The sequence below is a fragment of the Nyctibius grandis genome, chromosome 2 (assembly GCF_013368605.1).
Source record: "Nyctibius grandis isolate bNycGra1 chromosome 2, bNycGra1.pri, whole genome shotgun sequence".
Lineage (NCBI taxonomy): Eukaryota > Metazoa > Chordata > Aves > Nyctibiiformes > Nyctibiidae > Nyctibius > Nyctibius grandis.
This window is the reverse complement of record NC_090659.1, coordinates 51,194,827-51,218,200: the sequence shown is the minus strand read 5'-3', so window position 1 is coordinate 51,218,200 and position 23,374 is coordinate 51,194,827. Positions and strand designations below refer to the sequence as shown.

General features: G+C 42.3%; 1 protein-coding gene across 13 annotated transcripts in view; it reads left to right on the top strand.

Annotated features, from left to right (window-relative positions):
* Positions 1-23,374, top strand: part of INPP4A (inositol polyphosphate-4-phosphatase type I A) — a 142,222-nt gene that overhangs the window by 222 nt on the left and 118,626 nt on the right. For 11 of the 13 annotated variants that reach the window (XM_068395658.1, XM_068395669.1, XM_068395668.1 and 8 more), the window contains exon 2: positions 7,317-7,454. The exons of 1 other annotated variant lie outside the window; for it this stretch is intronic. The gene's annotated coding sequence lies outside the window, so the exon portion shown is untranslated. Of the gene's footprint in view, positions 1-7,316; positions 7,455-23,127; positions 23,160-23,374 lie in introns of those variants that run through there. One more of the 13 variants, XM_068395656.1, reaches the window with a different exon arrangement.

The following is a 23,374-nucleotide window of genomic DNA, read 5'->3' as shown; positions in this document are numbered from 1 at the left end:
GGAGGCGCCGCTGACAGCTCCGGGAGGTGGGGGCGGCGCGGCGCTCCGCCGCGGGAGCGGTGACAGCGTGCGCGGGGTGGGGGGGGCAGCGCCGCCGCGCCTCGTCGCCTGCCGCCGCGGAGAGAGCCCCGGCTGCCCGCCCGCCCTCCGAGCCCCCATCTTGGGGAGGCCCTGGCGCCGGGGATCGCTTCGTGCCGCGTCGCGATTTCGGTGTTCGTTGTTGTGGTCTGCAGCGCGGTGCTGTGTTTGCGGCGTTATTGGACGCGTTGTTAACGCGTTTATCTTTAATTAAGGTTCGCTCTGAGCGTACGTGAGCCGTGCCTGGCTGACGTGCGTAAATAAGGCGGATGAACAGCTGTCTCGGGAAAAGATGCAAGAGTGAGACTTAAAAAAAAAAAAAGATGATGTTGCTTTTAATTTGTTATTTGAGTAGGTGCTTGAAAGCTCCCGTGCGTTCTTGTTTCCAGGTGTTTTTATGAGATCCGTGCTTTCGATGTTAGCCCAGACGCTTCTTTTGTGGCTTTGTGCCCCGGTGTGGGTTTGTAGAACAGCGGGCCGGCAGGCCCTGCGTCCCTGAGAGATCTGTGATCTGCCGCGTTTGTTGTGGTGGTGGGGTGACCCCAAGGCGAGGTGGCGTGGTTGGGACCGTAAGTAGCGCTACGTCCTCCACACCTGCACGCTTTGGTGCTCAAAAAGAATCATGGAAACACTTGTGGGTGCAGGAGGCACCGTCCTGCGGTGGGATTGTCCCTTCAGGGTTGCTGGCAGGAGTCTGAAAAAGTGAAGATCAGAGGGTCTGTTTGTGGTTGCTGTCTGATGACGCGTGGTGCACCCGTGCTCCTCGGCGAGCTCCGCTCTTTTAGCAGCGATGCCATCGTTCAGGGAACAGGGATTGAAGAGCAGAGTTTAGCGAGCAGAGAGCATGGTGCAAAGTGATAGGATGTTTAAGAACATTTAACCTCCATTAATTTATTCCAGACTAGCCTTTATGATTCCTTTCCCTCGTAAAGTAGCCTTACAAGCAAACAGATTATGTGTCGAGTTTGGTGCATAGATCAGCTTTTTGCCCATTTATTAAGCTAGAATATGGTTGTGAAATATAGTAGAAGTGCCTTTGCGCTGCCTTTGCAGTACTGATGCACCACCATCCATTTCACATGGCTTTGACAGAGCAGCGTAAGAATGAAGTTGTAGCTCTGTCCCAGAGGCATACATTTCTCCCCATACAGTGAGCAAAGTCAGTATGGGCTGGTCAAAGTTCAGCATGGACTGCACGTGCTGCATAGAGGGTAGAGGGGCTTTTGCCTGGGCAGTCAAGCATTCTGTGTTGACAGTAGCTCTCCATCTGCAGGCCAATATAATTCTTTCTGCAGAAGTCTGTAGTATTGAGCTTGTCTGTGTTGGCAGCGGAGAGCTAGCAGGGAAGGTCTTGCTGGGTTACTTTTTAAGCAACAGAAGCAGAGGCTCTTGTGTGTGTTTGCGTGCCCTCGAACTCTAAAGCAAGGGAGATGAGCTAGCAGAACCCTGTTGTCCTGGAAACAAGGTTATTTGTTTCCCATTGAGGAACCACCATTTGCTAACGCTTCTTTCAAAAGCTCTTAATTTAAAAAGTTATTATGTTTTTTTCTGCTTCTGAAGATTTTAATTTAGTGGGCTGCCTTGCTTCTAGGAACTCAGAGGGCCCTCACAGGGAATGCAGTATCTTGCCAGTTTTTTCGCAAGTCTCTCTGACTCTCAATGCAAATGATAGGTGGGAGCAAATGGGGGGAACATATGTATTTTTGGCAAGAACTTGAAATTCAATATTCTTAAATTTAGACGTTCGGGTACTTTTCAAACTTTGAGGTGGCTGTGACCTCTTTCATTCACTGCTCCCTGCTGGCAGTACTGAGTTGTTAGCAAATCATGATTTCAGTGCTGTTTTCAAGTATCTGTAGCTAGGCTTTATGCATTTTTCTTGATACATGACAACTTCGCCTGTGATTTAATATTTTTTTTAATGAGCTAATTTTAACTTAATTTATAGTGGGTGGCAGCTTGTAGGGACCCATGGAGAAGCAAAGAACCCTGCCAAAGTGTGGCAAAGGAGCCATGTGATCTTCAGACGGTGTTTGGCTCCGTTACTGAAGACAGTGATCACATCTCTGCAGAAACTTGTTTACTTCTGTCTTGCTTGCTGTCAGCTGAGACAGAAGGCTGTACCCCTACTACAGTAGTAGGATTTTTGGTCTTAAGTTCTCTGATATATTGAAGGTTGGACATCCTCAGCCATCTCTTAGACCTGTTCAAGTCCAGTCTGGTTGCACAGGTGCTGTATTAAATGGAAGAAGTTCTCCCCATGGAGTGAAATGACTGCTAGGAGAAGTGGCTGCTCTGTTTCATGTACGTTCTGGGCTCCTTAATCTCCATATTATTGTACTGGAACTAGTAAGGAAAATAAGAAGGCCAAGGATCTCCTTTCGGTTCTTGTTTCCTTGTTAAGATTTAATTCAGGCTTCTGGCATGTGCTTTGTTACAGCAAATTTTAATTACCTAATTGCTAGTACATAAGATGCACCTTTAGAATATAAGAATACCTCTTGAAGCCCTTTTGTAGATTACTTTGTTGGAAAAACTTCCCCATTTCTTGCCTGAATGTGGAGACCAATTGCCTTGCTTGGAGATGAAGTTTGAAACCTCTACCTGTTGTCCTTGAAGAGAGATAGGAGATCAGATAACGCGGGCAGTATAGCACAGAGCTCTATCTGACGTGCTCTTTGCTTCTGCTTGTCACTTCCCTTCCTGTTTCTTTTCTGACAAACTGAATTTCCTCTCTATTGTTGGATTATCTACCTAAATCTCAAACAGACATCCTTTGCAGAAATGTTGTTGGAAAATGTTGTTGACTTTGTGAGAAGAAAGCTTTGGGGGTGTATCTACTTCATCCACATCAGTCAGGCAGGTAGGCATAGCCTCAAATGTGTTTAAATCACATCTATTGCTGCTTAACCTAATATAATAAGCTCTTTACTACAGATGAAGTTGATTCTTCTGGCTTTTGGATATAAGGAGGATTTTCCCTTTCCTGCTTCACAGCCACTTCCTGCTGCCACTGCTCTCCTTCCTTCGCTTCCCATGTTCTGTTCCCTGTAGTGGTCTGCTTACTGTAAGGAAAGTGTCCCCACAAATTGGCAGTGTGCAACGCAAAACCAAAGAACAACCAAGGCAGAGCAGTTTGAGAATGAAGCGTGGACCAGGTGAAGTAAGGAAAATAACAGGGGCATTCGTAAATGAAGGATATGACTGAGAGGAGGGTGTGTGTAGGGCAGTGGTAGGGTCATAGCTGGCTTTTGTGGTTTGTATGGCACATGGTAAGGGAGGTGTGCATGCGATAACGGAAGGTAAACTCCCCAGACTTCTCTGGCGTTACTGCTGTATTTTCCCTGTTTCAGAAACTGGGATTAATGACGTTGCATCAGCCAGCACAGGTGGACGTTGTCCTTCTGCTTCTGTCAGCCTGTTGAGCCAGCCACTTTTCTGCCTCTCGCAGAGGAAAGGGAGGTGCCAGCACTGCGGAAATATGTTAGCACTTATTGAAAACAACATTTGAAAACTTCAGTAAAGTGTATGCACTCAGCAAGAAGGCTATCCGTGGCCGTTTATACTTCCACCGAATGTGAAGTTCTTGAATTTATGATATTTTTACCAAATATGCAATAAATAGTAAATAGGGAAATTGAAGTACCAAGGTATGTCCTAACTTAGTTAAAGCCATCTTGGTGAAATAGGAGGGAGTAACACAGTTTTCCCCCTAATCTCCAGGCAAGTTGAGATCTTGATCTTAGGTGAAGGAGACTTTTTGCGCAGCTTATAATACATGACCAAGGATTTCTCTGCAACCGAGGTTTGTGAATGTGCGTCTGTATTCACTAGAAGTACTCATTACATACAGCAGTGAGATATCGCTAAGACCTTGTATGAAATCAGCAGGATATTTTGAAAAAGACATTGACATTCTTGAGCTGTTATGTGTAGACCTGGCCCACTCACGAGAGCACAACCCCTTTGATGTCCTTAGGTTTCTCACGAAGGCCTGTATCTTGTTTGTGGCCTACTGCTCCGCCATGCTAACAGAGAAGCCTGGTGTGTGAGAGGTGACGGTCTCTAAATACAGCTCTGTTCTTCCAGTTCGTTGCAGACAGAACAGATTTTGTGGAGGAGATAATGGAGCGAGGTGAAAGGGAGTAGCACGGGAGAAAAGGAGTGTGGATATAGAGGGGGAAAGTGAAGGGAAAAGAGCGGGGAGGATGAGAGAGTAGATGGCCCATAGAGGAAAGAGGAGAGAGAGTGACAGAAAAATGCATCCAGTGTGTTTCTGATCTGTTTCATAGCATTTGCCAGTGGAGCACTAAGAAGTTGTAGTTTCTGAAAAAAAACTGGAGGAGTTCTGAACGTGTAGCTCCAGCTGGGGTGTGCTTGGGGAGAATGCAAAAGCAGGGGCTAAACTTTAGAGCTGGGCTTCCCTGGCAGATGCATCCTGAACTAGCGAATGGGGCTGTGCCACTCTGAAGGAGAACCTGCAGATAGAGACCTGGTGTGGGGTTTGTGTGCTGCTAACTCCTGTTGCTAGGTAAGGTGCTTTAAAGAAGTTAGGGTCATCTCCTCTCACAAGCACAGCTATTTTTGTTTTGATGAAGAAAATAATATGTTTTACCACCCATCTAAACTTTTATAAGAATAATTATTCTTTCCACCATATGACTAATTGTAGGAAGCATGTATGTACAAATGTTGCATATCTTTGGAAACAGCACACCTCAGTTCCTTGGGGCAGTTTATAGCTAAGGTACCCTTAGTGCAGTGTAGCAAACTGTACAGAATTCTACAGATAAAACCAGTGCCTGCAAATGCCTCTGCACATGCTCAGTTCCTTCCTTTTTTACACAGCTGAGTAGTCCAGACTGGCTCTGTGCTTCACTAGCTTCTTAGCTTGGTGGTAGCCTGCTGTATCACTGAGTTTTCTGTAACTTCCTTCCAGCTGCAGAAGCACGTACAAGCAAAATGAACTGTGCTTAGAAAGAATTTGATGCCTGGAATTTCTTCTTGCAATGAGTAGGACAAGTCTCTGTGGTAGAAATTATGGCTGACAGTGGAGGCACAGAGGATAATAGATTTGCTGAGAATTTGTTCTTCCACTCGTTCTCTGTCCTTAAATCTATTGTGTTGGGGAAAGTGCAGTGCTGGGCTTTCTGCTAGGGTTAGGCATTCCATCTTTCTATAATTCCGGTTTGTGTTTGTTTCAAGCCTTAACCCTTGGCAGTCTGAAGCTTGGATTCAGGCTCTAGAAGAATTTTTCAAGAAGTGTCCAGTCTTTGAGAGTTACAATAAGACTCCAGAATTAAATTGCTTTGCCTGCAGTCTCCTCTGTTCTTTTTCCAGCTCTCTTTCTACATTTTCTCTGTGATGACCAGTGTTAAGGGAATAGTTTTTCATAGTTTGCTAAGCCCCTAATTATTCATAGTGCTCTTTCGAAAAACAACTTGAGTTTTTTTCAGTGTTGCTTGGAATAAGGTAGTTATTGATAAACCCTCTAAAGATCTTTCCCTTCCCTTCCCTTCCCTTCCCTTCCCTTCCCTTCCCTTCCCTTCCCTTCCCTTCCCTTCCCTTCCCTTCCCTTCCCTTCCCTTCCCTTCCCTTCCCTTCCCTTCCCTTCCCTTCCCTTCCCTTCCCTTCCCTTCCCTTCCCTTCCCTTCCCTTCCCTTCCCTTCCCTTCCCTTCCCTTCCCTTCCCTTCCCTTCCCTTCCCTTCCCTTCCCTTCCCTTCCCTTCCCTTCCCTCCCCTCCCCTCCCCTCCCCTCCCCTCCCCTCCCCTCTCCTTTCCCCTCTCCTCCCCTCTCCTCCCCTCTCCTCCCCTCTCCTCCCCTCTCCTCCCCTCTCCTCCCCTCTCCTCCCCTCTCCTCCCCTCTCCTCCCCTCTCCTCCCCTCCCCTCTCCTCCCCTCTCCTCTCCTCTCCTCTCCTCTCCTCTCCTCTCCTCTCCTCTCCTCTCCTCTCCTCTCCTCTCCTCTCCTCTCCTCTCCTCTCCTCTCCTCTCCTCTTTTTTCTTTTCTTTTTGTTTTTCCTTGCCCACCTGGATTTCTCTATGCGTCTTGCTGCATTTTGTCTTGGCACCAACAGTTCTTTTGATCTTGTAGCTACTTTTTACATTCACTAGGCTGGAAATTACTGCCTCCCACAGCAGGGCAGGTGGAACGAAATGTGTTCCTGCGCTTCAGCAACTTTAGTGCAAAGTTCAGCGGCTTAATTTAAACTGTTGTTTTGACATTTCTGAAGAGTGTTCACTTGATCTGGTCCATTGACTTTGCTTGGGAGGCAGTAAACTTGAACAGCAGCATGGTAATATCTTCAGTCACCAGAGCTACTTGCTGAGCGTCGTGTGCCATTTTTCTGTTGTATTTTTACCATAAAGCAGTAAGTATTAGTGCATTGTTAATTCCGATAGCAGTTCTGTGAATATCAGAATTTATTGAACATTACAGCATTTGTTTAAAAAAAGGTGCTTCTGTATTGTCATGTGGAAGATGCTACACATAAAATGTAAAATCGGCAATAAGTCTTCCTGTCCAGGTCTAGAAGTCTGTAGAGGATCTCTCAGGTACTTTGTGAGTATGGACATTATCTGCACAAGAGAATTGCATCATGGGTATCTTATCCCTTCCAGTTGTTATGGCTCATTTTTTTAAGTTCAAAGTTGAACAATATCATACAGACAGATATAGCAACAATTAATATGAGTCCAGTAGATAGTGATACCAGTAGAAAAGTCATGTGTGTCTAGCCACGTTTAAAAGTCGGTGTCACAGCTAGGTGGTAGTGTCGTGTGACACTTAACTCCCAGTGGACTCGTGAACTTGCTGTGCTGTCCAGTCGCATACTTCTAGAAACATGGATGGACGTGGTCTTGAGGTTTTCTAGGGATCGTAACTTTCTCTCCCAAAGTGTGGGTGGACTGTCTGTCATCATTTCGGGAATTGGGGGAAGTGTTCGGCACTGTTGCTTCCATGCTGAATGGAAGGCAATGCTGCCCCATACAAGCAAGACAGTTATAGGTATGAAGACAACATTTTAAACCACAAATGACCTACACTGCTTACAAAATAGATGTCTTAAAAGAGCAACCCATGTAACCACACTTTGGCCTCATGGATTCCAATTATGCTAAATCTTTAGTTAGGTGATCTGCTTTTCTGTGATGAATTTAAGGCACAGGAGAGGCCTAATCTGGGGATGAACTGTGCAGTAAAGGACATTGGTGAGTGTAACAGCTTTATTTCTTGCAGAAATTGGAAGTTGTATAGCGGTCAAAGCAGGGGATTGAAGGAAGAGGAGGACAAGGTTGTTTTCTGACTGAGAGCTGTATCCTTCCGGAGGTCTGGGACATAACCCTACCACTCCCCACAGTTCCTGTGTGGTGCAAGGCAAGTCTTTAAAAATTGTCCTTTTGCCATTGGTCAATACAGTATTTCTCAGTTTTTGGGTGCCTGATTTAAGATCTAGTTTCAGTTTTACAGAACTGCTAAGCCCTTCCAGCTATTTCTGCGTATGTTATATAAAAGACTCTGTACTTTCAAAGTTGAATCATGGATGGCTTGAGTCGGGCACCCCAAGCTAGTTGGTACTTTATTCTTTCTGCCAAAGAAAGCTGGTTCTCCCTTGAAGTCTGTGTCCAGTATCTCTCCTGTTCTCACAGCTGGTTCCCAGCCTCCTTGCGCCAGCTTAGGTTGCCCACCTTGGTTTTCCTCTTTATGTTCCTTCTCCAGTCTCTTTGATCTGCCCATACCTGTCTGCTCCCCAGCTCTTTATTGCAATGATTCCTTCCAGCCAGTGATTCCTGACCTTATTTCTACCCCCAGACCTCAGTCCTGGCCTTCTGACACCTTCATTTTTTTTTAGCCAACTTTGCCAATATTGCTCTTCAAATCTGTTACTTCTCCTGCTCCTTTGGTTTGGCTATTTTTTCCCCATGCTTTTGTATTTGATATTTCTTTCTTGTTCCTGAAAGCTTGTCCTAGAGATACAGGTTCTGTTGGCCCAGTACAATGTTCAGCCAAACTGATGGTGAATGATTATTAAAAGGAACTGTTTTTCAAACTGCTTGGGCTGGAGCTGTGAGTCTGCCTGTAGGGCAGTGCGCGTGCAGTTACGTCACCTGTGGAAATTAAGAATACTCATTTATTTGGCATCTTTGGAGATTTTGGTTGTGATGGACTCTACTGGATCTGTGTGTACTGTGACTTTTTAAAGTATTAGGATAGAAAGGAAAGACTGCCAGTTTTCTGTTTTTTTTTTTTTAATTTATGCAAAACATTTTTCCTTTAGCCCTTATTCTTGGCAGTAACTGAACTGTTTTAGCTGAAATTCATGATTATTCTTTAAAAATCAGTTTGAGGCAAACACTCAACATGAAAAATTTCTGGGCACACACATTGGGAAAATGTAAGCAACTGAGAACAGGAGTCTTTTAAGAAGTGATGTTGAGGAGCCATAGTTACGGGTAGTGATGCTTCCGGTCCCACCTTCTGATTGCTCCTCTTATGCTGAAGGATTAGAAAGTGCTTTACAAACTGTTAATTCTCTTCATGTGAACCTATGTATCTCAGCTGTTGTGCAGGGACGTGACAGCATAATGTTTGGCATGCAGTGGCATATAAGAGGTTTTTAAAACAACGTGGGACTAGTGATGGCATGTAAATGACTTGTCCGTTAGAAAATGGGGGAAATCTTGTGTAGCAAGGAACTGCTTTCAATCTAAACAGAGACTTTCCTACTCTTCCCCTTTTGGTAACAATGGTGGAAATGTTGAAGTGCATCTTTACTTTGATGTATACCAAAATTCTTTCTCTCCCCAGGCAACGTACCTTTCCCAAACAACTGCAAAGAAGCATTTCTTCAGCACTAGCTGAAAATGTGGGGGTGCTGCCATCTAAGTTGTCTGCATTACTCAGTTTTTTTTCATGAAGTAATAGACAGGCTTCATCATACCAAGTTTGTAAGACTTCAGAAAACTACATATACTCTGATTGAATCTTTTCTACAGTATGTTTCTTTTGGCAAGAACAGATTACCCAAGAATAGTTATTTTTTCCTGTTAGTTTGACCTTATCTATATTTTAGTAAAATTACCCTTTCCAAGAAGTAGCAGTAAGAACTGTATTCCTGCCAGAAGTACTAATGGCTACGGTAGCAGTGCCTGAGCCACAGGCTTCCAACGTGAGCTGTAGGTTTACTGCTTCACTTGAGCTAGAGATGGATACGGAACAAGCCTTGTTAATTCTACATCAGGATCTCACGTAGCTTTCTATCTTTGTTCGTGATTTCTGCGTCATGGTGTCTGAAATGTTCTGTGCTTGATATATTAATGGTAGGTTACAGTTCTGTGTTCCCAAGAGGCTTTCCAGCTGGGAGCAAGCAATCTGTTATGACCAGAAGGTTATATACTCCATAAAAAGAGAGCACAGCAAAATACATTCAGTTGAGAAATCTTTGTGAAAGCTCCTATAGTGAGTGAATCTGCAATGAGAGTTTTGGATGTGTGTGCTTTATTCAATTTTGAGAACATTTCAGATTGAATATCTAATTAATATATTGAATGAGCATGCCTATATAAAATATTTAGCTGTTCTGTTGTATAGCATAAGTAGCCCAGTTACAGTAGAGCAATAAGTGTCCAGGTGCTGTCAGAAACTGGGAACTTCAGCACTCTGCAGGCTTGGATGTGAACTGAGCAATTGTATCAAAATCTCATAGGTAAAATGAGCATGCTGCTAAAAATGGACTGATAAGGTGTAAATAAAGCCATTTAGAAGTCATCACAGGCTCACTGTTGGCTCTTTTTACGTGCACTGTGCTAGTTTTCAGTGAGTGCATACTGCCTATTACTTCTCAGCAAGGTAATATTGCCCTGGGAGAAGAGATGCTGGTGGAGTGGAGGCTCCTGCTCTGCTGTGTAGAAGCAGCTCGGCAATTAGACTAGCTGCTAAGCACAGGGAGACTTTGAGAGGTGCTCTAAAAACACTGCTCTCCAGTCCTAGCAGAAAGCAGGTACGTGGGGAGACAATTAGTGGGAAATGAATTGTGAGGATCAGTGTTTTTCTACTGAGATTTCCCTTCTCAGGAAGAGCAGTGAAAACTTCTAGTGTTTTGTTATGTACATGTCATGTCTCACATAGATGTTTCAGGGGCTAAAGGCCTGGCATAGGAATAGAAATTCTTTATTTCTGTGGTTGTCTTATGTTCCCTCCTTGTTGTGTTTCCCTCCTGTTGCTCTGAAGGGACAAAAGCACGTTTACCCCCTGGTTTCCCTTACCTCACAGTTAATTCAGGGTACTACAGCTTGGAAAGTAGTGTGCTAGTTCTTCCTCTTGGAACAGCAGAGTGCTGTCATATTACCGTCTTGCTGTAGTAGTCCAGGATTGCTTTGAACATCTGTCTAGCTTTGGAATGTTAAAATGCCTGGAATGTGTTTGCTCCTGGGGTATCTGCTGCTGTATGACATAGTCCTGTCCACTGACATGTGTATATGAGCAGGATAGTTCATCCCAGGAGGTACGGTTGGAACTTGTCTTCCCTTCCACACTGTGTCTGACAGGTAGGGGCTAGAGAGAGACCCAGTGGTACAGCAGTTCTTCTGCATGGATGCTCCTGAGACCTTTCAGTCTGAGCGTGGAAATTTATTTTGCTGCAAGTTCACGTTTCCCCCCCTCCCATTTCCTACTTCCTACTCGGGAAATTTGCATTTGGGACAGGCACCTGGTGAGATTTACAGGTGAAGTTGGTAGGAGGGGAAAGGAAACAGTTATTTGAAACTGGTTGTGAGAATCCAGTGAAAAGTTCTTTTCGGAGAAGCCATGGTGGTCATGTCTCAAGTAAAATAAGGTCATGAGTAATTCTCTCTTGAACAAAGGAGGTCCTGAGGCCTAACTTTTACATGCAGCGATTAAAAAAGGGTGTCAGGGAATGTATGTGGCAGTAGTATTGTCAACGTTGGGCATTTGGAAATCACAGGAAGCCTTCAAAATCATGAGGGTTGTTGAAACAATCCTTGCCATAGACTTAATATTTGTCTCCCAGCTTTGGGAGCTTTTAGGTTGCTCCCAATCTTGATGGTCCCTGTTCAATAATATTGAGTAAAATAGCATACTGTGTGGTCACCTCATATTCCACTCTTCATGAAAACTCTCATGTCTTTAAGTTTTTTGTTCCTGACAATGGTGCTGAAGAACTAACACGCGTCCTGCCCTCTTTACGAGTTGACTTGTAAGGCATGTTTGCAAACTGTGTTCTGATACTGACAAGGTGAAAGGTTTTGCCTTTCCTATGTGTAATACATGCTTTAAGGACCTGAGACTTTCAGGAAAAGGCCAAGTATTGCGAGACTTGGGTAAAATAATCAGAAGGAACAGTGATTCGCGAGGGAATAATTGTTGGAGGTTTTACAAAATCTCTGTGTTTCTGGGTTTCACAGTGGCCCTTCACAGTGGTTATGAGGATGGGCAAAACCCACTCTTATATGGGATTCTAAATATGTCTGGATTTATGTAATTGTACATGGTTCATTGTCTCAGGGATTCATGGTGCAAAATTATGCGCAAGATGCCAGTTTGATGCCAACATCAGTATCTACATGTATTGCAGCTACCTGGAACTTTTAGAAAGTGAAGAATTAGTAAAATGCAAACAAGCCCATTTTGTGGTATTTCTCCAGCAGAGCAGCATCAGGACCTACACAGTCTCTGAACTAGAGGTTTTGAGCCAGGTGTTTCATGGGAAGCATTTAATTTCCGACTGTTCCTGTACTCAGTACTGTGACCCTCCCTGTCATGATGAGTGCCCTTCCAGAAGCATTCTGAGGTTCTGAGAGCGCAGTGTACCCTGGTAATTTCCATCTGGGACCTGCTACTGAATTTATAAATTAGAGCTTGGGAACAGTTGGTCTAATTTAAACTGTGATGTCTAAGGATTGGAGGAGGCAAGAAGTGGTAAAAATCCATCTATATTCTTGTCTTTTTTTTGGTTTATTGGTTAACAGCTAGGTTGGAGAGCCCATGAAGACATATGCCTCCAGGGAGGGTAATGTTTTGTGGCTCTGGAAGGAGGAGAGCTTCAGTTCACCTAAAAAGTGTCAAGAGCTTGGGGAATAAAAAAGAAAATGTGTTAGTTCCATAAGTAGAAGGAGGTGGGGATTTTTTTCGATGGCCCTTTTTTCCTCATTGCTTCAGTTATGCTTACAGATTAGGATTAGACTAGAATTGAGACCATTTGAAACAGTGAAGCCATGAAGGTGACAAGAGATATACCTGAACAGAAAGGGTGCTTGCAGAGCTCAAGTTGAGAGGTGTGGGCTGTCTGTGAGAGTTTGACAGCATTAGAAAAAGCCATATGCGTGAGTTCCAGGCAAACAGACTTTAAAAGACCTTTACATTAATTTATGGAGAAGACAGGGAAAATAACATTTATCTGTCATTATTTTTATGACGTAGTTGGTGGGCAGGAGATAATGAAAGACCCTCTAGAATTATGGTCGAAGATCATGAGGGGATAACTTAGAGAACTGCAAGAAGCAAGACTTGAAAAAAAGAAAGAAAAAACCATGGGAAAAAAACAAGGAAGGGGAACTATGAACTCCTGAGGGAACTTTGGTACTACTGAATTAATGGAATTAGCAGTCAGAAAGTGAAAGCACCCAAAAGTCTAAAAATTGGAAGATTTGCATTTCTCAGAAGGAAAATGAAAGGAGAAGCAGCCCTCTGTACAATAAATTTTCAAAATACAGATCTAATGCTTGAAAGGAGTACCTTCAAGGCACTGTGTGAGTTAGAAGGTCTGGTACAGAGGCCGTGTAGAATTTTGAAGTGATAAAAATTTGCTGTACTTTCAGAATCAGCCTCCTAAAGCATAACAGGAAAAAAGAAAACTCGAAAGTGAAACATGAGATTCCCATGTTGACTGCTACAGATACCTAAATCAAAGAAAACTAGTAATTGCAGTCGATGCATATAGAAATAATATTTCACTTTGAAAGGTCATCCTAAAATACTCTCTCGGATGCTTTGATTTTAGTGATGATGATTACTAATATGAAAACTTCTTTAATGGTTACCCTGTGGGTAGAAAGAAATATGCAAATGTAGTTAATTTCCAGAGAGGAAGAAAGATGACTTAAAAATAAAACCATGGTTGCTCAATTGACTATGTCTTCAACAAGCCATTGACACCAAGCAAATGGCTTGTTATCCTGTCCTTGGTAATCTGTAGTCGTGATCTTATGTTTCTTGTTTCCACGAGCTGCAAGATACATACCAATTTCTTCTGTCTTTGCCCAAATGAACAGCTTTTTACTTCTGACTGGATGCTTGGTTAGGGTATTTTTTAAGGTGAGACTCTCGTGGCTGTTGTGTATTGAAGCCGAAACCTTGATGCATTACTAAAATGTTGACTTGTAGTCCTTTCTGTCAAGTAGCTCTGAGTCCCATGGCACGCTGGATGTAAAGGGTTTTTTGTTTCCTACTGAACCAAAATAGGAGAGTAACATCCCACGAGTAAGAAAAAACTCTGTCCTCCTCCAGACTAGGCAGCATGAGAGTTGGTTCTGGTCAGGGGAACAGCCTCTGCCTCTGAAGAGCTGCTTCCCGTCCTTCCTTAAAGTGTAAGCCAAATGGAAGTCAGCCCCCTTCCCCACCCCGTCACCTGCCTCCCGGTTTGCTTTTGAACAGCTGCTGCACCCTTTTACAAGGTGGGTGGGTGTGTGTTGAGGAAGGGTTTGGTTAATAGTGTTTAAATGCATTGTGCAGGTGGGTAACTGTGGGGAAAAGATTTTTTTTTGTTTGCTTTTTATAGTGGAGATACTTTGTTATAGAGTCTTGCATTTGGCTGAGGTTATTGTTTGCAGACAGGAGTGAGATGATATAATGATGCGGGATATATTTGTGCTTTCCTGTTGTAGTACGTGTGGTTGGAAGTAATCTGGGTGTAGACCTGATTTTCTCCTAAATGACCTGTTGCAGAGGTCTGAGAGCAGGCGCTGTGAGTAAGCTGAAGGGGAGATAGCTGAAGGTTGAAAAGGAAGATAAAGCTACATGTTTCCTTTTTGTGGTTGGGTAGTTTTGGTTTGTTGTTTTTTACATGGTTTTTAAGAATATTCAAATAAATACCCAGTAACATTTAGTGAAGATTTGTGTGAGAAAAGGCAACTGCACCTGTTTGTGTATGTAGCACGTGCTCATATTTACCAAAATACCAACATAGCTGATAACCCTTCTCTTCTTGTGGCAGCACAGCTAAAGCCATTTTCCATGTTGCATTTCAGGCACGTGATCTCCTATTGTTCCTCTGATTTTACACTAACAAACTCAGCCTTATGCTGTTCAGACCTGATATTCTGTCTCAGTGTGCTTCAGGTGCTCAAAGAAGTCCTTCCCCAGAGACCTCTTCTTCTGTCACCTTCACATTTGAAAGGGATATTTTGGTACTGGTGCATGTGTATGACATTGCATTTATCGGATGCTTAATTCCTCTGCAACATCCCAGTATTTGGTGCTAGCAGGGGCGGAAATGAGGGCAGAGTTTAGAGTCAGGAAGAGAAGTATTCCTGGCAGTAATGGCAAGTGTGGAAATCCCTGAAATGACACACATGATGAGCAAAGTTTGTAAGAAGATGATTTTTACTGGAAAATGTGGTGGGAGGGGGCATGATGAGAGGGACATGCAACACATTGGAAGGCTTTGGAAATGTGATACTGTCATTTGCAGTGTCAGGCTGACTGGCCTACTTTTCCTCTGAAAAGGATTTGCTAACAACAGTGTGAAAACTCTCCAAATGAAGGCGTAGCCCCTTTGTCCTGGTTTGGCCCAAACCAGGCCAATTAGTCTTAGAGAAACCAAGGTCACTGCTAAATTCCTCACTGCTTACGAGTGAAGAGCCGAAGGGGGTTGTACCTGCAGGGAGGAGTGGATGGGGCAGGTGACCCAGGATTGACCAGCAAGGTATTCCATCCCATACATGTCATTCTCACTTTCCTGCTTATCACTAACCCACTGCCTCCTGGAGGTGGGGCCCAGGAGGGAGGGGCCCTCCTGTCTCCCACTGATTGGTACCAGCTTTGCCAAATCTCCAGTTAAAAGCCTGCAGGTGTGATGGCAGGGGAGCTATTGCATTTTCCCCTCTGCCCGTGCTGGGGGGAGCAACTCTGCCTGAGGAGGATTTCCAAGCTCTCAGTCTTGGCTTTGTATATATTTGTATATATTTGTATATATTTGTATATATTTGTATATATTTGTATATATTTGATTATTATTATTGTTATTATACTCTTTTTCATTATTATAGTTTATTAAAACTGTTTTAACTTTCCAACCCATAAGTCTCTCTCCCTTTTCCCTTTCCCTTGGGGGGGCGGGAGAGGATTAACAGAGAGCATCTGCCACCTGGTTAATAGCTAGCCCAGCTTTAAACCGTGACACCCTTATAGCAGCAGTTGTCTCTACCTGTCAGAGCTGGAGTTTCTCTTTTCCATCTGCTTGAATCTGAAAACTATTGCTGGCAGCAGGTCTACCTCCAGGCTTTAACTGAATTTTCATATTCGGAGCACTAGATGTTGGCTTTCAGATGGCAGCGGAGACAAGTTCTCTAGTAAAGTGTCACAGAAAATCTGCTTCTGTCTGCACCTTCACTTTGCTGATACTGCAGCTTTTAATATCACACTCTTAATTAGCTTTATACCCTGCTTCCATTTCTTGGTGCTGGAAGAAGGCTTGAAGCAATGTGAGTTTGCTCCTGTCGTTGGAGCACTGACTTCGGGCAAAGTCGAAAGCAAAGAGGAAGTGTGGGGGAGAAACGTTGTTGCAGTTTGATAACGCATGTAAATAATTACTGTTTTAAGGTGTGATGTATCAAGATCAGTTGTCTGTATTTTTAATAGAAAATTTGGCTTATAATTTGTTGTTAATATAAAAATATTTTGATGTTATCAAGTGCGTATGTATCACACATGAGACAGCATTGCACAAAGTGTCTATTTTTAATGCTGGAGTTTTAGCCTCTCTGGAACAGGATATTTGCTTAATCATACTCTGTTGGATCTTATCTTCTTTTTCCACGCATCTTTTTCACCCACAGTTCAGATGACTGGCTGAATATATGTTCTTTGGATGCATCAGCATGAAATTTTGCAGATGGCCACCAGTCTTAATACATGTGAAGCTGTGATCACAGTTTTCTAAACAGTGCCAGAGATGCTGAAGTATATTTGCAGTATTGCCAAATCTCTTTAATCAGTCTTGACTGAAAAATGATGGCGTAAATCCCAGATTAGTAATGGTGCTTCAGTGAGTCATTAGCAGTGGTTGTCTAGATCTGATCGTAAAAGATACTTTTTTACAGACACAAATGGGCCAATAGAGGGCAAAAGGGGAACTGCTATGGTATAGCTTAGGTAGAGCCATTTTTAGGTTCTTGGGCACATATGAGAAGAAACTTCTCACGTAGTTTGCTCAATGTAGTACTTTGTAGCTGAGATCTAGAATGCCATGCTCTCTGCTGAAAACAATTTATAACTCATCACAGGTGCTGTTTTTCTGTTGTTGCATCAGCTGTTTGAGTTGTGGGACTAGAGCTGAGCTGAGGAATGTGACTTTGCCCAACATCCCAGTGAGGTGGTACTTGCACAACTGTAGGGTCCTGCTAACACTGGCTGAACAAGGTGACCTGTGTGGTGGGGAGGGAGCGCTTAGAGCCGGGGTTGTGTGTGCACATATGTGTTAGTTGTAGGAGTCTGTACTGGGGACCTTCATCTTCCCTGTCCTTCCTTGGCCGAGAATAGGAGGTGAAGGGGAAAGGCAAGGGCTGTTTGTGCGTTGAGGCAATGCAGGGTATGGCTTGCTTGGAGTGGAGAGCCCCTCTCTGCCACTCACTGTGTGAGCAGGTACCAGGGCAGTGTTTGGCCGCAGCCAAAGTGAACAGTAGAAATGTTTGATACTAAACCAAAATAAAAATGCTCATCCGCAAGAACTTTCAAATTTGCAGTCTTATCTCCATAAGTACTATCCTGGGGGACGTTGTTGTTGTTTTTAGGCTGGGTATTAACTGTGTAAGAGAACTGTCCACTGCAAAATGCTTTTGTGCCAGCTCTGATACAAACCAGCTCTCCCCTTGTGAGCCCAAAGGTGTTTGTGAATGTCGTCTTTTTTTGGTTAAAGGTTTGAACTGCTGAAAGGTTGTGTTTTGGCAGCTCAGAGGAATTAAGTCTTAAACAAATAGTGTATAAAGTTTGAGCAACAGCAGCATATTTTCCTTCACACTGCAGGTCTTGAACTGGAAGGCCTGTTCTTAATGAAAAAAGATGCCTACAGAGAAGAAAGGCCTCTTTGTTTAGATCACCTTGGTTTCATGCAAACATTAAAAAGATCATTTTCAAAGCTCCTGTCAAGAAATGTTTCTTAAATGTACAGGCTTAACTGAGCAAAGTGATTAAACTTTTTCCTTTATTCAGACTAAAACCTTTGTTTGAAGAACATGAAGCACTTGTCTTCTGCTTGGGTTGAATGCTTCTACTTTTAAAGCAGTCTGTTTCTGCTCCCTAAACAAGAAACAGGAAAGTGAAATGTTGTGCCGTGTTTAATCCTACTTGAAAACGCTTGCATGAAAAAAAATCTGTACTTTTTTTTCTGGACATGTGCTCAAGTTGTAAGAGAAAGGATGTAATAGGCTTTACTTTTAGCGGCAGTGATGCATCACTTATTTTTCACCTTGCATTTTGTCTGGAAACTTTGAATAGTGACTGCTTTTAAATGTGCAGACATATATTTTCTAGGATTTTTGTTTGGTGTTTCACTCTTTTGATAGCTAACAGTCTTATTAGAAACAGAATTTTACATTTTTATGTCAAAGTTTCAATATTAATGAAATATCAATATTTCATTGAATCAAAGTTTCAGTGATACCTGTGATATAGACTTTCCAAATTCTTTAGCAAATGTATGCTCCAAATTTTGGAGAAAAATGTTTTCTCAACTAAAATTACAGCCAAGCTTGAAATCTAACTGGTGACATGGGTGTTAGCAATCAATGTTTTCTAACATACCTCCAATGAATGAAAGTTCAATGTTATTTTTCCTGTGTTACAGTACTAAAAAATCATCTATTTAGTAAAAACTGTAAAATCACTAATTGTTAAGTCAAAGTATAATGTCTTGGACAATAGAAATACTCAGAGATCTCAAGATGGACAGAATCTTTCTCTCTGGGGCTTTCTTCACAAAGCAAATGTAGGAAGCTTTGTATTTTTTCATTTTCACTGCTCAAATTTATAATTATAGAACAAACAAACCAATAGTAATTACGGCAGGATGCTTATTTCTATTTTGTGAAGAAAATATTTGTCTGGAGAGATTTCTTTGTATGATTTAAGTTAGTATTTTCACAGATATTTTTAGAAATTTCCTGAATCTTTGGTTTTCAGATTGTGGTTTCAGATTTTGTTTGACTTTATAGTTAGTGAAAAACAAAATATTCAAGAAAAACAGTAAGTTTCTGGAGTTCATATAAAAACACATTTTAGTGAGATATATTTGGGGTTGGGATGTTTTCCTGATGAAGGAAAAGCAAACCATTTCATACCAAGCATGGGGCAACAGGATCTATAAGCTAGTCAGTGACTGTAGATCAAATAGAAGGGGAAAACTGTGTTCTCATGGCTAATTAATAGGTATCAATGTCTTATTTTGTGCAATGATGGTGTCTACATAAAGTAAAAACACATCCTGTAGTCTGGCTTTGGGACGGTTCTGTGTTTCTGTGTGTTTTTATTTTGTTGTGCTGTAAAACTCTGGACTTTGTTTCAGATGCTAGGTTTGTTCAGATCATTCTCTTTTTTTTTTCTCAGACAATTCTAAATGTAATTAAATGTACTGTATGATTTCTTTTTTCATTTTTTTTTTTTAATTTCATCCTTCCTCCCTTTTCAAGTAAAGAAAACAAATCCATCAAAACTCATTTAATATTTTTGAATTCCCACATCTATTTATGGCTGCTTGCATCATGGGGGAAAAAATGCAACACGGCTCATAGGAGGGTGACATAAAAGGTTATATGTGGCTGTTGACTGGTGAGAGTTCCAGTCCTTTTAGACTGTCCCAAGAAAAAGGATAAGCACCAACATCATAGTAGCTCTTTAGGTTTTGGGGTTGTTTTGTTGATTTTTCTGTCCAAGTCACCCCCTGTATTAGAATCTGCAGGCTTTCCTCACCTTTACTGCCTCTGGTTTTGTCTGAAGTGATCGCTGACAGCAGGAGTGAGCGGCCATGGGTGGGCAGAACCCAGTCTGGGGGCCCTTGCAGTGCAAGAGGAGACTTGTTAGCCTTATCAAGAAAGTGCTGTGGTACTGGGCTGAGTGTTCAGCATTTCATTTCGTTCTGGTTCTTAACATATGCAGCACAAGCATATGAACTTGCACTGCATATGGACTGTGGGTTTCTAAGATTGTTATGCTGGGTGCTTTTTCAGTCAGCTGTCTCGTTTTGAACAGTTGAATGAGGCAGGGGTCCTGAATTTGATAAGTATGTTTTGGACCTAGGTTTGGTTTTACAGAGTCATACACATATGAAGTGTATGGCAGCTGCTGATTGTTACAGTGCAATCAATAATAATCTTGCTTTGGAAAAAGTATGTGTTCTTGGAGCACCTCTCCTATGAAGACAGGCTGAGAGAGTTGGGGCTGTTCAGCCTGGAGAAGAGAAGGCTCCGGGGAGACCTTCTAGCAGCCTTCCAGTACCTGAAGGGGGCCTACAGGAAAGCGGGAGAGGGGCTTTTTACAAGGGCAAGTAGTGACAGGATGAGGGGGAACGGTTTTAAACTGAGAGAGGGTAGATTTAGATGAGATCTTAGGAAGAAATTCTTTACAGTGAGGGTAGTGAGACACTGGAACAGGTTGCCCAGAGAAGCTGTGGATGCCCCCTCCCTGGCGGTGTTTAAGGCCATATTGGCTGAGGCTTTGAGCAACCTGGTCTAGTGGAAAGTGCCCCTGCCCGTGTCAGGGGGGTTGGAACTAGATGATCTTTAAGGTCCCTTCCAACCCAACCCATTCTATGATTCTATGATTCTTTCCCATGCAACGTGAATGTAAGCTTTAAGACAGAGAATTTTCTTAATGCATGAGAAATTAAAATGAGTGTTTTCTTATCGCTCAAGGAAAATGAAGTATAAAAAAGGAGACAACTCGAGACAGTAAATTACTGTGATAATTTATTTGCTGGACAGAATTGTTGCTACCCTTGGAACTGGTTTTTAATTTCAGTGGAACAAAACAATTGGTAGCTGTCTCTTGTACAGTGCGTTATTCGGGAGCTCTCCAAAAACAATGAAAAGGCCAGTCAAAATATTATGCTTTTTTAAAATTTTGACCTGTTGGCTGCTTTCCTCTTTGAACTTGACCTAATAATGACAGATTTGCTTAAGATAAAGTTCTGGGAACCTACATTTATTACTTTTTGGCTATGGGCACAGAGAGCAAATAAATGAGACATCTGTAGATAGTTTTCTGCTCTGATAGGTGTTTGTATACACATCTGTGGGTGAGAAACATTTACGAATATGCAAACTTACATATGCACGTAAATTGCATATACACACAAACTCCTAAATTTGGTTTTATGGCTGTACAGGGCGCATATTCAGGGAAGTAGGGACAACAAACTAGAAATTTTGTAGGTAAGAGAAGATAGGATGAAGTGAGGTAATATTTTCCGATATTTTTCTTTTTTTTTTCCTTCCCTTTTTTAAAAAAGAATTTCAAGTTCTGTTTTGTTGCAGGAGCATAAATAGGTCGCAGTGTGTGAATGGAGTTCATGATAAGTCCACAGAGAACGAAGACTACACAAAACCCATCCTCGTCTTTGCATGTGATACCTGCCAAGTCTCCAGCTTGGGGAGTCTTTGTTCTTGGCTCTTGCTGGTGTCATTAAAAACTGCTAAAGCCAGACACTAAATTGGTCTGAACAGACCTTTTACAACCTGGATATTTTCCTCTTTATGGTCTGATTTGTCTCTTCCTTTGGCGTCAGTGGGTGTTGGATCAAACCTTTACTTCTGTGAAAATCTTAGAGACTGGAGATGAAAAAAGCATCTGTAAATTTTTGTAGCAGGAGAAAATGTACGTAGTGCAGGGAGGAAGGAGTTCTGTTATTTAAAACAGCCTCATAATTTTGTCTTGGTAGCAGTTGTTACATTTATTGCAAGTTCATTAACTGACTTCCTACTGTGGTTTGTACTGCTTGTGGTTGTTACAGGCAATTAAACCTGAAAGTCTCAGAATCAACACTTGCAGTAGTTTTAGGTGGAGCCAGAAGTCATCTGTTGTACAGGAAAAGGCCACCTTCTTGTGTTAAGTCACAGTCCTGTAGCCTTACATTTCTGCCTCTAAAACCATGCGATCTAATGAAAATATACCGTGAACATCTGACCCTTGGAGTGTGCATTTAGACCTCCACAGCTATTAATGATGAAAAGTCAGTACTTGTTTATACCCATTTTGCTCTTTATTTTAAATACAGTGTTTTGTTGCAGCATTTGCATTTTACCTGAATTTCTCATCTGAATGATTTTACTGTATAATAACTGCTCCTGCAAAGGTAGAACTTAAAGGTGAAACAGACTGAGGAGGAGGGAAATAATTTTTAATTAATCATGTGGACAGACAGTGGACATGTCGTTCAAAGTTATACTGAAAGTAATTTTGAACTGAACTGTTCTTCCCTCCTGGAATGTAAATCCCAAGAAGTCTGAACTAAGACAAGAAAACATGAGGAAATGTAACAAGCAATGTTCAGAAAACAGAAATACTACTAGAACTTGTAGCTCTTTGGTTTTGGATGAAAAAAGTAAATTCTTTTAGACAAAATGGCATCATGTTCTGATTCATCAGCAAAGTCTGAAAGGTTTAGCTCTTGCACGTGAGAGTTAGGGTGTCTGCACGTTGCTTCTTTGGGGAATAGAAAAGCCCTGCTTTAGCTTCGGTGTCTCCTTTCTACTTGCAGACCTTTGGAACTGAGAAATGATTAATTGGAAGAGAAAATATCAGGCTGGTAGTTAAGTGTAGTTTAAGCAAAGTTAAGAGGCTTTTAGGTAACTGTTGGAAACCAGCTGAAACAGGATGTGCTTGTTTGCGTCAGTATTACTGTTTTTGTAAAGGCTGTAAGTGCACTCGTATTTGTCTGGTCTTCAACCCAGTTGTCTGCACTCTGAGGGCTGTGAGTGAGCTGTTGGAAGTAGGGTGGGAGTGAAGGACTGACTCAGATTGTTTATTCTGCAGGTTTTACTGAGGTGAAACCAGCATCAGTCTGGCTTGAACCAACTTGCTTGGGCCTCTACAGGTAGGCGTGTTAGAAAGTCTTGTAGCAAAGAGGTGAAAAATTATATAGTGTATTAGTGGCATGAGTTCTTTCTGCTGAAGGGTTATGGGAATAACAGGTGCAAGCCAGAGGCAAGTTGAGGTTGAAAGCACCAACAGATTTCAGACAGGACTTGGGGATTGCTATCTGAAGGCAACAGATGTAGTCAGAGGAATCTGAGGTCACTGCAAAGTGAAATACTTTCTGTTCTCTTAATGCTTTTAATTTGTGCCACTAGAATAGTTAAAATAGTTTTACTGTATTAAGTATGAAACAAGGAAACAGTTGGATTTCTTATGTAGTCTACATTTTACAGCAGGGGTTCTCCAGTTTTGCTGTCACTTCTGCATATATCTGTCAAAAAAAACCCCAGAAATGTGGATCACAGATGTGTGAGGCCTTGCTAATGTCTCCTCCTGATGTGCCTTGTGTCCCCACGGATTCTCTGGCATTTTTTTTATTCATTGCTAAATGCAATATTTCAGCCACACACAAAGTGAAGCAGTTTGGAGTTATGTATAGTTATTGATTAGTGCTTCCTAGCCATTTTCTAAAGGGGCCAAATTAGTGCAAGACACTTGAGACACTCATGACTGATAACGCGTATTGGATTTTCCTCTTCGTTTGACAGCTGTGCTCAGAGGCACAAAACTCCTGCCTTGGGAAACTGAATTCCTCCTGTGTGTCACCCAATCCTGCATCTTGAAATCAGCTTAAAGTCGAGCATTGGTGCTTTTCTTGTGGTGAGTAAGTTTTACTGACATAAGTGAAGTTACTTGCAGAATAAGAAGTTATCTGACTGGAGTCAGTGTTTTAAATAACTTCTGTTAGAGAAATTACCTATAACCGTAGGGAAAACTAGTTTGTCCTTGAGCATTTTTCAACAACAAATTGAAAGGAGTTACTGGAGGGGGAAAGGGAGGTGGCTTTGGTTGTGGATGTATGGCTATAGAGTCAG